Here is an 8,508-nt window from a genome sequence, read left to right as displayed (position 1 = left end):
GGGCGCATAGGGTGCTGCGCATCCTATGCGTTGCATACGCTGCATACCCACTTTTTGCGCCTCTGATTATTATTATTAACGCTTTGGTGCAAAAAAAAAAAACTGATTGAAAATCGATTTATTTACTGCATGTTTATGTCTGTTAAGGTTAACGGCACTAGATTCTAGATACACTTGGTGGTCTTGAACACAACACTGATAGAGACACAATCAGATGACTTATTACCCCGCGATAACTCAGAAATATTGGATGGAAAAACCTTACATGAGCTTGTATTAAAGCAGAAAGTACAGTGGCCACCGTAAGAAAGGCTTACAGTAGGCTATTCAATTATGCCGCATGAACTGATCGGTATTGCGAGAGAACGCAAAAGGAAAAAAAAATTCCCCATGTCCCCTGGAGGGCTCCGTACTTCTGTGCAGCTCTCCACAGCTAAATTATATTATTTTGGAGTTTTCAGTGACATAAATCACTCGTGCCAATCAACAAATGCTGGCAGCTGTCAACAGTGATGTCAGTAACACGTTATGCGTTACTGACGTCGGACCACTTTTTTTCAGTAACGAGTAATCTAACGCGTTGCTATTTCCAATCTAGTAGTCAGACTACAGTTACTTATCGAAATCACTTTACGTTACTGTGCGTTACTATTTTCTATTGTAATTTAATTGTATTTATTCTATGCATCTTGTCCAGTGATCGCCGTTTCTATGCGACATTATCAGCAGCGACAGAAACGAAAACAATGGAGGGAGATGCGCATTTTGTTGGTGGAAAAACAGGAACTGCTTTGAGTTTCTGTCGCCAAGTCCAATTATTATAAGCTTGCAAATTTAACGAATCGCGGGTCACGCCTTTTGGGGCTCGTTTTTGAATGTGAAGTTGCTCATTTGAGCTTGGAAATAAGCAGAGACTCATCATTAACCCCAGGATTTCTCTGTCATCAAGGTCGTTTACGTCAGGCTCTTCCTGTCCATCATTTCCCGAATGGTCCGTCCCGCTGTGTCTTTGTTAAAGTCCAGTTAACATATAACCTGTGAATGACGTCGAGTTTCGCGTTGCGCTCCAGAAAACTGCAAACATCGAGACTAATATGAACAGCATAAAAACCGTGAAAACAGCCATTAATGAATGTGTTCGTAAAGTTGTATAACTAAACGCCATTATAATTGTTAATATTAAGATAAGTGTCATAAATCTGTGCAGTGGGCCATCTGAAATGTGGAGCCGCAGGAGGAGCGCTGTGCGCTGCGCTCTGACACCAAACGCAGAACCTGGAGGCTGGGGGGAGGGTGGGGGTTTAAATCCTTCTTAGAGTTTTCCAGACAATAGTGGAACACCCAAAAATTACTAACGTCAATTTTGTACTGTTGTAACCATTAAAAACAATCTCCTCCTCAGTTCAACCTTATATAAGTGGAGATGCATTGTTGATGTTACCATCATAAAATAACTTGCAATTAAGTATTGGCAAAGCTCAATGTAATTTTCACAGGTGGCAGAGCATTGTTGTTAGCAGCTGCTGAAAGTAACTAAAAAAGTTACTTTTAAACTAACTTAATTACTTTCCAAATCAAGTAGTTAGAAATCTAAGTTACTTTTTTGAGGAGTAATCAGTAATTCGATTAAAATGACTTTTTCAAAGTAACTATGCCATCACTGGCTGTCAATCAAATCATTCTGGTGGCGTATCTGGTTCGGTGCGCCTGGTACTACCCCTGAAGTAGGTACAAAAATTTGAGAACAGCCAGGCAGAACAGCACCAAATCTGCCAATAGAAAATTAATCTTGCTGGGGTGGTCGAGTTAGAGAAGGTATAGTGGAAGAGCACCTGATCTTTTAATATGCTTTGGTATGCTAGATTATATGTCTGACAATATGCCAGACATTTTATTTTAACTGATTTCCTGATGGTGCAGGTTTCACAATTATCAAACTTGGTAATATGCAAACTCAAATCAGCTTTCTAAAAATTGAGGTAAATCAGCTATTTCATAAAGAAATCTCCAAGTGGGTGAATACATTTTTATTGTGTACATTAATGTGCTGGTCAGAAGTTTGGTCATTATTTGTTGTATATCTTTAAATTTCTCATTTGGAAAAAAAAGACAAATTGATATATTACAATAGTGAAAATCTACAATAATCATTACCAATACTATAGCTGTATGATTCTATTGGTACTTTCCATGGTTAACGTTGTATCCTATACTATGTGACACAGACTCAGTTTCACAATTGGGTGCAAACAGACAATTTATGAAACTTTTCTGTATTCATCCACTTCTTCCACTTCAGATTCAATGGTTGTTCTTCAACTTGCCTCCAAGATCATCACTCCTAAAATAAAAAATACAAAACAGTACAAATGAAAAAATTGCAAATTGACTTTTAAGAGTTGTCAGAAGATTTTCTACTACATTTGTGTAATACGTGGGGGGCCAGTTATTGGGGATTTTAGATCAAGTGATCACCCCTCTTCCCTTTTAAAATATCTAGTCCTCTTTCCTTTAAATGTTTTGTTTTGTAATTAAAAAGCACTGTGTTTCATTGTTCATGTTAGGCTGTGTATTTAAATGCATGAGTTGGGATCAGTTCACACAGGCGCTGAGGCCAGCCCTGGGTCCTAAGTATTTGTGTTGGAGAACACTTATGGTGTTTAGTAGACAATAGCAACCATCGGTGTGAAGCATGTCAGACTTATTCATAAGTTCATACTTATGAATGTCTGTTATTTTTATTTTCAGATAAGCTGAAGCAGTGAAAAGTTATCAACAGGCAAAAAAGTTGCAACTATGCAACCTTTAAGTTGCATAGTTTCATCAGAAAAATATGTTTTTGTAGCCATAAAGGAGATACGATCATCTCAGTCAGAACTGCAAATAAGGCTTTGTTCACACTGTAAATTTGTACTGATCCAAATTAGATTTTTTGTGAAATCAGATTTTTTTTTTGGCGTGGTCTTTCACATTTCGAAATATATGCAACGTGAACCTGAAAGTATCCTGCAGTACAGGGTGCAATAACGTCACAAAGAGCGGACTCAGTGTTTTGCACACCGCCATAAAAAAAAGAAGTGTTTGCGGAAGAAAATGTGGATGCTAATGACGGAGGGTATCTTATGATTTTTAGGTCAGTTGAAGAAGAAGAAGCAGAGGAAATATCTCTCAGAGATATAATGAAAGGTATTCTGACGCTAGAAGAGAAAGTGGACAATATTGAACTACAGGTGACACACAGCAGTGTTATGCTTGCTAGCCTAGCCAAGGCGGTGGAGTTCAATGCTAACGAAGTTAAAGAATGCAAAACAAAGGTTAAAGAGCTGGAAAAGCAAAGTGAAAAACTACAAGAGGAGAATACTGATCTTAAAAAGAGGCTAAGAGATGAGAGGAAGCCTTTGCATAAAAAGCTTGAAGGAGGAGAAAGATGAAGACGTCAAGGCTTTAGTCATACAGACTTTGAAGCACATTGTTCCTGAATTTGCGTCAAGGCTTGAGGAGAATGTGGATTTTGTTCACCGACTGGGACGAAGGATGGAGAACAAACACAGAAACATCATTGTGTTATTTACACGAAAATTGTTGAAGGAAGAAATCTGGAAGAAGACCAAAAAATCCATTTATTGCAAGGAACTGGGCATCCGGTTTGCTGAAATGCTACCAAAATAAGATTAGGAGTAGAGAAATCATCTGTAGCCGCAGATTGATCAAGCCAGGAGAGCAGGGAAGGTGGCCTACTTCCGTGGCCCCTTTGGATATATTGATGGACGCCAAATGGACTGGAAGGTACACATGCTGAATAAGATGGAGATCCTTTGTAAAAGGATCTGCTGCTGCAACTCTTCAGCTTAAGTTTTTCTATAGCTAACTGAGTTTTCTTTTTCTTTTCTATTCAAGGACCTTTTTTGTTTATGTTAAATAAGAAAATTTCATTTGGTTCACTCAATGTTAGAGGTTTAAATGACATTTTTAAAAGAACAGCATTATTTTTGTTTTCGAAAGGACAAAAGTCGTCAAACTGTTTTTTATTTCAAGGGTCTCTCTTCAAGTTCAGATGAACCTTTTTGGGCTAACCAATGGGGTGACAGGATTTCATCCAGTCATGGCACAAACAGAACTGGTGGTGTTGCAATTTGTTTCAATAATTTTCCTGGGGAAATTCTGACACACAAAAGAGACACTAATGGAGATTGGTTAACAGTGGTGACCAAAATCGATCATTTAGTTCTCATAATAATTAATGTTTATGGCTTTAATAATGACAGTTTAAACCAAACTTGCTGGATGAATTATCTGAAGTTATAGTGGAATTTAAATCTCGATACCTCACTGACCATGTTATTCTAGGAAGAGACTGGAATATGACTTCGAATGAATGGCTGGACAGGTGGTCTCCACGATTAGGCAGATAACAATTCAATGCTCTGATAAATACTTTTATAATAGATAATAACTTAACTGATGTGTGGAAAACATTAAATCCGGGGCATGCTGAATATTCATGGATAAATGTAGATCTAGACTAGACTACTGATTAATAAGCGATTATCTTATAAAGTGCACCACTAGATGTGCAATCTCTAAAGCACCTCAGTCTGACCATGGCTATGTGAGTTTAACATTGGGACTGAGCGTAAAGACAAATAGACATAAAGGTTATTGGAAATTTAATGCCAGTTTATTAGACAACGAGAATTATTGTACTAGGATTAAAACAATTATAAAAGAAGTTGAAGCTGATTACTCGATTATAGATTATATAAATAAATGGGAATTTTTGAAATACAAACTAGGATTGACTATATATTTCAGCAAAAAGCTTAGGGAGAAAGGAAAACAGTATAAGTGTGATTTAGTCACAGAGAAATTAATCAAATTTGTAACTCAATTGATTCAAATAATCCCACATTAATTGAACTACAAGCTAAATTAGATGCTTTGTATCTGCAAAGGGCACATCGGTTAGGATTATCAATCCATTTTGCACTCAACATCAGGTCGAGGGCATAATGGATGGAAGTTGGAGAAAAAAATTCTTCATACTTTAGTCGCTTGGAAAAAAGTAAACAACAAAGGAACTCTATAACAACTTTATTGATAAATGGTGAGGAATGCAATTACAGTAAGATTATAGAAAAATAAGTTTATTTCTTTTCTAATTTATACTTCACCCACTTTTCAATAGAAGACTCAAATTGTCTCTGAGAAAATCCAAAACCAGATTCCACAAATTGAAGAGTCATTTAAGAACCTATGCGAGTCTGAATTTAGACCAGAGGAACTAGAGATAGTGAGGTCTAAAATGCACTTACATACATCACCAGGTACAGATGGTCTGACTGCCAATTTTTATCGATTTTTCTGGAATAATATTAAAAATCTTCTATTTAGGGCTATAAATGCATGTGTAATGAGAAAAACATTAGCTCCAAGTATGAAAGAAGGTTTAATTTCCCTAATTCCCAAATCTGGTAAAGATAAACTAGGGCTGTTGTAAACAAATATTTTAGTAATCGAGTAATGTATCGATTATTCTTACAATTAATCGAGTAATCGAATAAAAAAATTATAAAATAAAATATCTATGTTACTATCAGATATCAATGTCAGTCCAATTTTTCATATTTGAGCTTCCCTAACAGCTACTTTTTTGTAGTTTAGAAAACTAACCTGTAACAATAATAGCTCACTTTCTAAATTAACCTGAAGAAAAGTTATACAAAGATTTAAAAATATATTCAATTTAATAATAAAGAGCCAGGTTCACAAATATGCTTATAAAAAATGTCTATGCTCCAGCTTTTAGTTTATGTATTCATCTTCAGTGAGTTTAACAGATGAACTCTCACCTTGCCTCATATCTGCCTAGCTTTGGGTTTGAGAATACGGGAAATGTCGCCTGCAGTGGGGGGCCTAGAATNCTTAGGGGCATCACTGTAAAAGGCACAGAAAACAAAAGCAAGCCAGAAGTGTTCAGATTTTTCTAAAGATTGTGTATTCTTTTCCTTCCCCTTTAACTACGCTCTGCTTTCTACTGATTTATGAGATGAAGCAGCAGTGCCGATCGCCAACCAGACACTTAATAACTGCAACACACAAAAATATTACACAAGACGTCATTGTTGTGCACGAGAAATGATAGTTGAGCTCGCCTTTATCATTACCTTTTTATTACCTTGGTATGTTTATAAAGTCTTTGCCTTAAGCCTGCGCTTTTTCTCTGACTTCAAACATCCCCGTCTCTTCTTTTCTATTTCCTTTCCACTTTTATGTTAATCACAGCAGCCAAGGGAGGGAAGTGATGAGTCACAGGTGAGTAATGTTTGCACATGAGGGTTGTTGTTTTTCTTAACGTGTAACCCAGAATTACAGCAAAGCACCTCCAAGAACTCAGCAATAAAAAGTTTTATTTTAGTCTTCAAAAGAAAACTTTTGTCTGTTTTCCTTATAATTTCAGTGATAGAAAATTATTGTTGAGATCTTGTTTTTTATTTTTTTTTATTGTTTCGGCATCCCCTGAACATAACATAACCAATGTTAGCTAATAAATTCAATTAATATAGGCCTACGATGTTATTTGGGTGAATGTTGCATACATTCACACATGAAAACTTCATCAACACATTCATAATTCATAAACCAGATTTAAAATGTAGCCCTGGCTTTGCCCTGATCCCTTGGCTTTTGTGCAATGTTTAACATTTCTCATAGAAAATTAGGGCCAAAGCCGGGCTCAAGTTTCCACATGACAGTGGGAATAAAAATAACTGCTTGAATCCTGACGCGCCGCCTGAATAAGAAAACCCATCTGAATTTCAAAAAAGTTCTCGTGTGCATTAAGCAGGGTTATCAGCATTCAGCGAAGCAGCGCGGGGTGCTGCTCTAACCAGACTACAGAGACGCCAGAAAGAGCGAGATCATCATGACTGTCAAACGAATTAGTTGGCCGAAGGGGGGAAAAGATGAACAGGCATCACATTTTTTCCTGGCCCAAAAGAAGACGGTTGGGAGGGGAAAAAAAATCTTCCCAAACATCCGATGGAGGTTGGAAATGAGCTGCGGTGGCCTGGATTTCCACATTCAAACTTCCAATGGATATTGTAATCATAAAGTTTAATTTTTCTCCTTATTTTGTCCTTCACTTTGTTTTAAATTTAAACTGAACATCTTAGTTCATGAAAATTATGTTACATCATCCATAGTTACTACTCCTGAGTGTCATTGAGAATTAAATGAACTTTGAACTCAAGAAAAATTGTTTTTAACTGGTGAGTAAATTAAAGGAACTGCAGTTCACTCTGCCAGCGTTAAGCTAGCTATTGGAGTCAAAACCCCTAAATCTGACACCAAGTCAAGACAAAGACCAGCATCCCAACATACTCAACAATGAATGTGAAACATGATCAAAAGTGCTTCTCAAATTCATCTTCAATGAATTCAATGGCCTACATTCCCATAAAGACGCATAGATATTAAACACTTAGAGCTGAGATGAACATAATCTTAATCATAACCAAAGCTAAATGTGTGATACAAAATACCAAACATTCAACACTTGAAATGTAGAAAACTTGTGTACTGTACCAAAGACAGTAATTCTATGTCAAAGTTCATGTTTAGGAACAACTGGAGTCATTCGTAGCTTTGATATGTCATCAGAGCATCATGAGATACCAAATACGAAGAGGTCAGAAAGTCTGTGGACAAACAGTATGTGATTTATAAAAGTACAAAACTGATTTAATTGGGAGCAGCTGCTCACTTTCTTGGCATGCGAGTGAAAGGGAAAGGGTGTCACGAGTTTTTAAAAATCTCATAATTAGCATTGAGCCATGTTATTCAGCTCTAGTGTAATGGAAGAAACAGAAGAGAATGGCAGAACAGGAGAGGCTTAACCCTTGTGTTTACAAATGGGTTCCAACCGACCCCACACCCATTTCACTTGTATCAGTTGCCTCAGTCCTCGCACGCACAAGGGTTATAAATACTGTGGAGTTTGATTACTGGTGGCTGATTGGAAACAGGGCGCAGCTGAGAGGGAAGGCTGAGCAGGCAGACTGAGGGAGCTGAACAGAGACTCAATCCACATAGGGAAGCAAACAATAATTTAAGAGCACAAAATCCAAAACATACAAAATACTAAAATAACTCAGAAACTAAATACAAAGGAATGAACAGATGTGTTAAAGACAAAAATAAATAAATAAATAAATAAATGGATTATTCTGATAGTAAGACGGAGCCCTCAGTCATTATGTCAGATAATGAGGGAAACAATTGTGTTTTATGAAGTAAATCTAAATGTTTCCTTGGATTTGGAGGCAAAGAACAAAAAACAAAAAAATGACAAATCTTCCAGCAAATTCCTAATTTGCAGGTCTTACACTTCCTAATGTTTAGAGTACTAGGTAACTTCTTAAAGGTTTCCATGATTTAAAATAAAGCTTTGAGCTTCCAAAAAACATAACAAAAACACACAAATACACTCTGAAAAACAGGCTTTATGTT

The sequence above is a fragment of the Poecilia latipinna genome, unplaced genomic scaffold (genome assembly GCF_001443285.1).
Source record: "Poecilia latipinna isolate Pla-1442-1.1 unplaced genomic scaffold, P_latipinna-1.0 Scaffold1834, whole genome shotgun sequence".
In the NCBI taxonomy this organism is placed as follows: domain Eukaryota; kingdom Metazoa; phylum Chordata; class Actinopteri; order Cyprinodontiformes; family Poeciliidae; genus Poecilia; species Poecilia latipinna.
The sequence above is the reverse complement of the archived record's forward strand: the minus strand, read 5'-3'. Positions refer to the sequence as shown.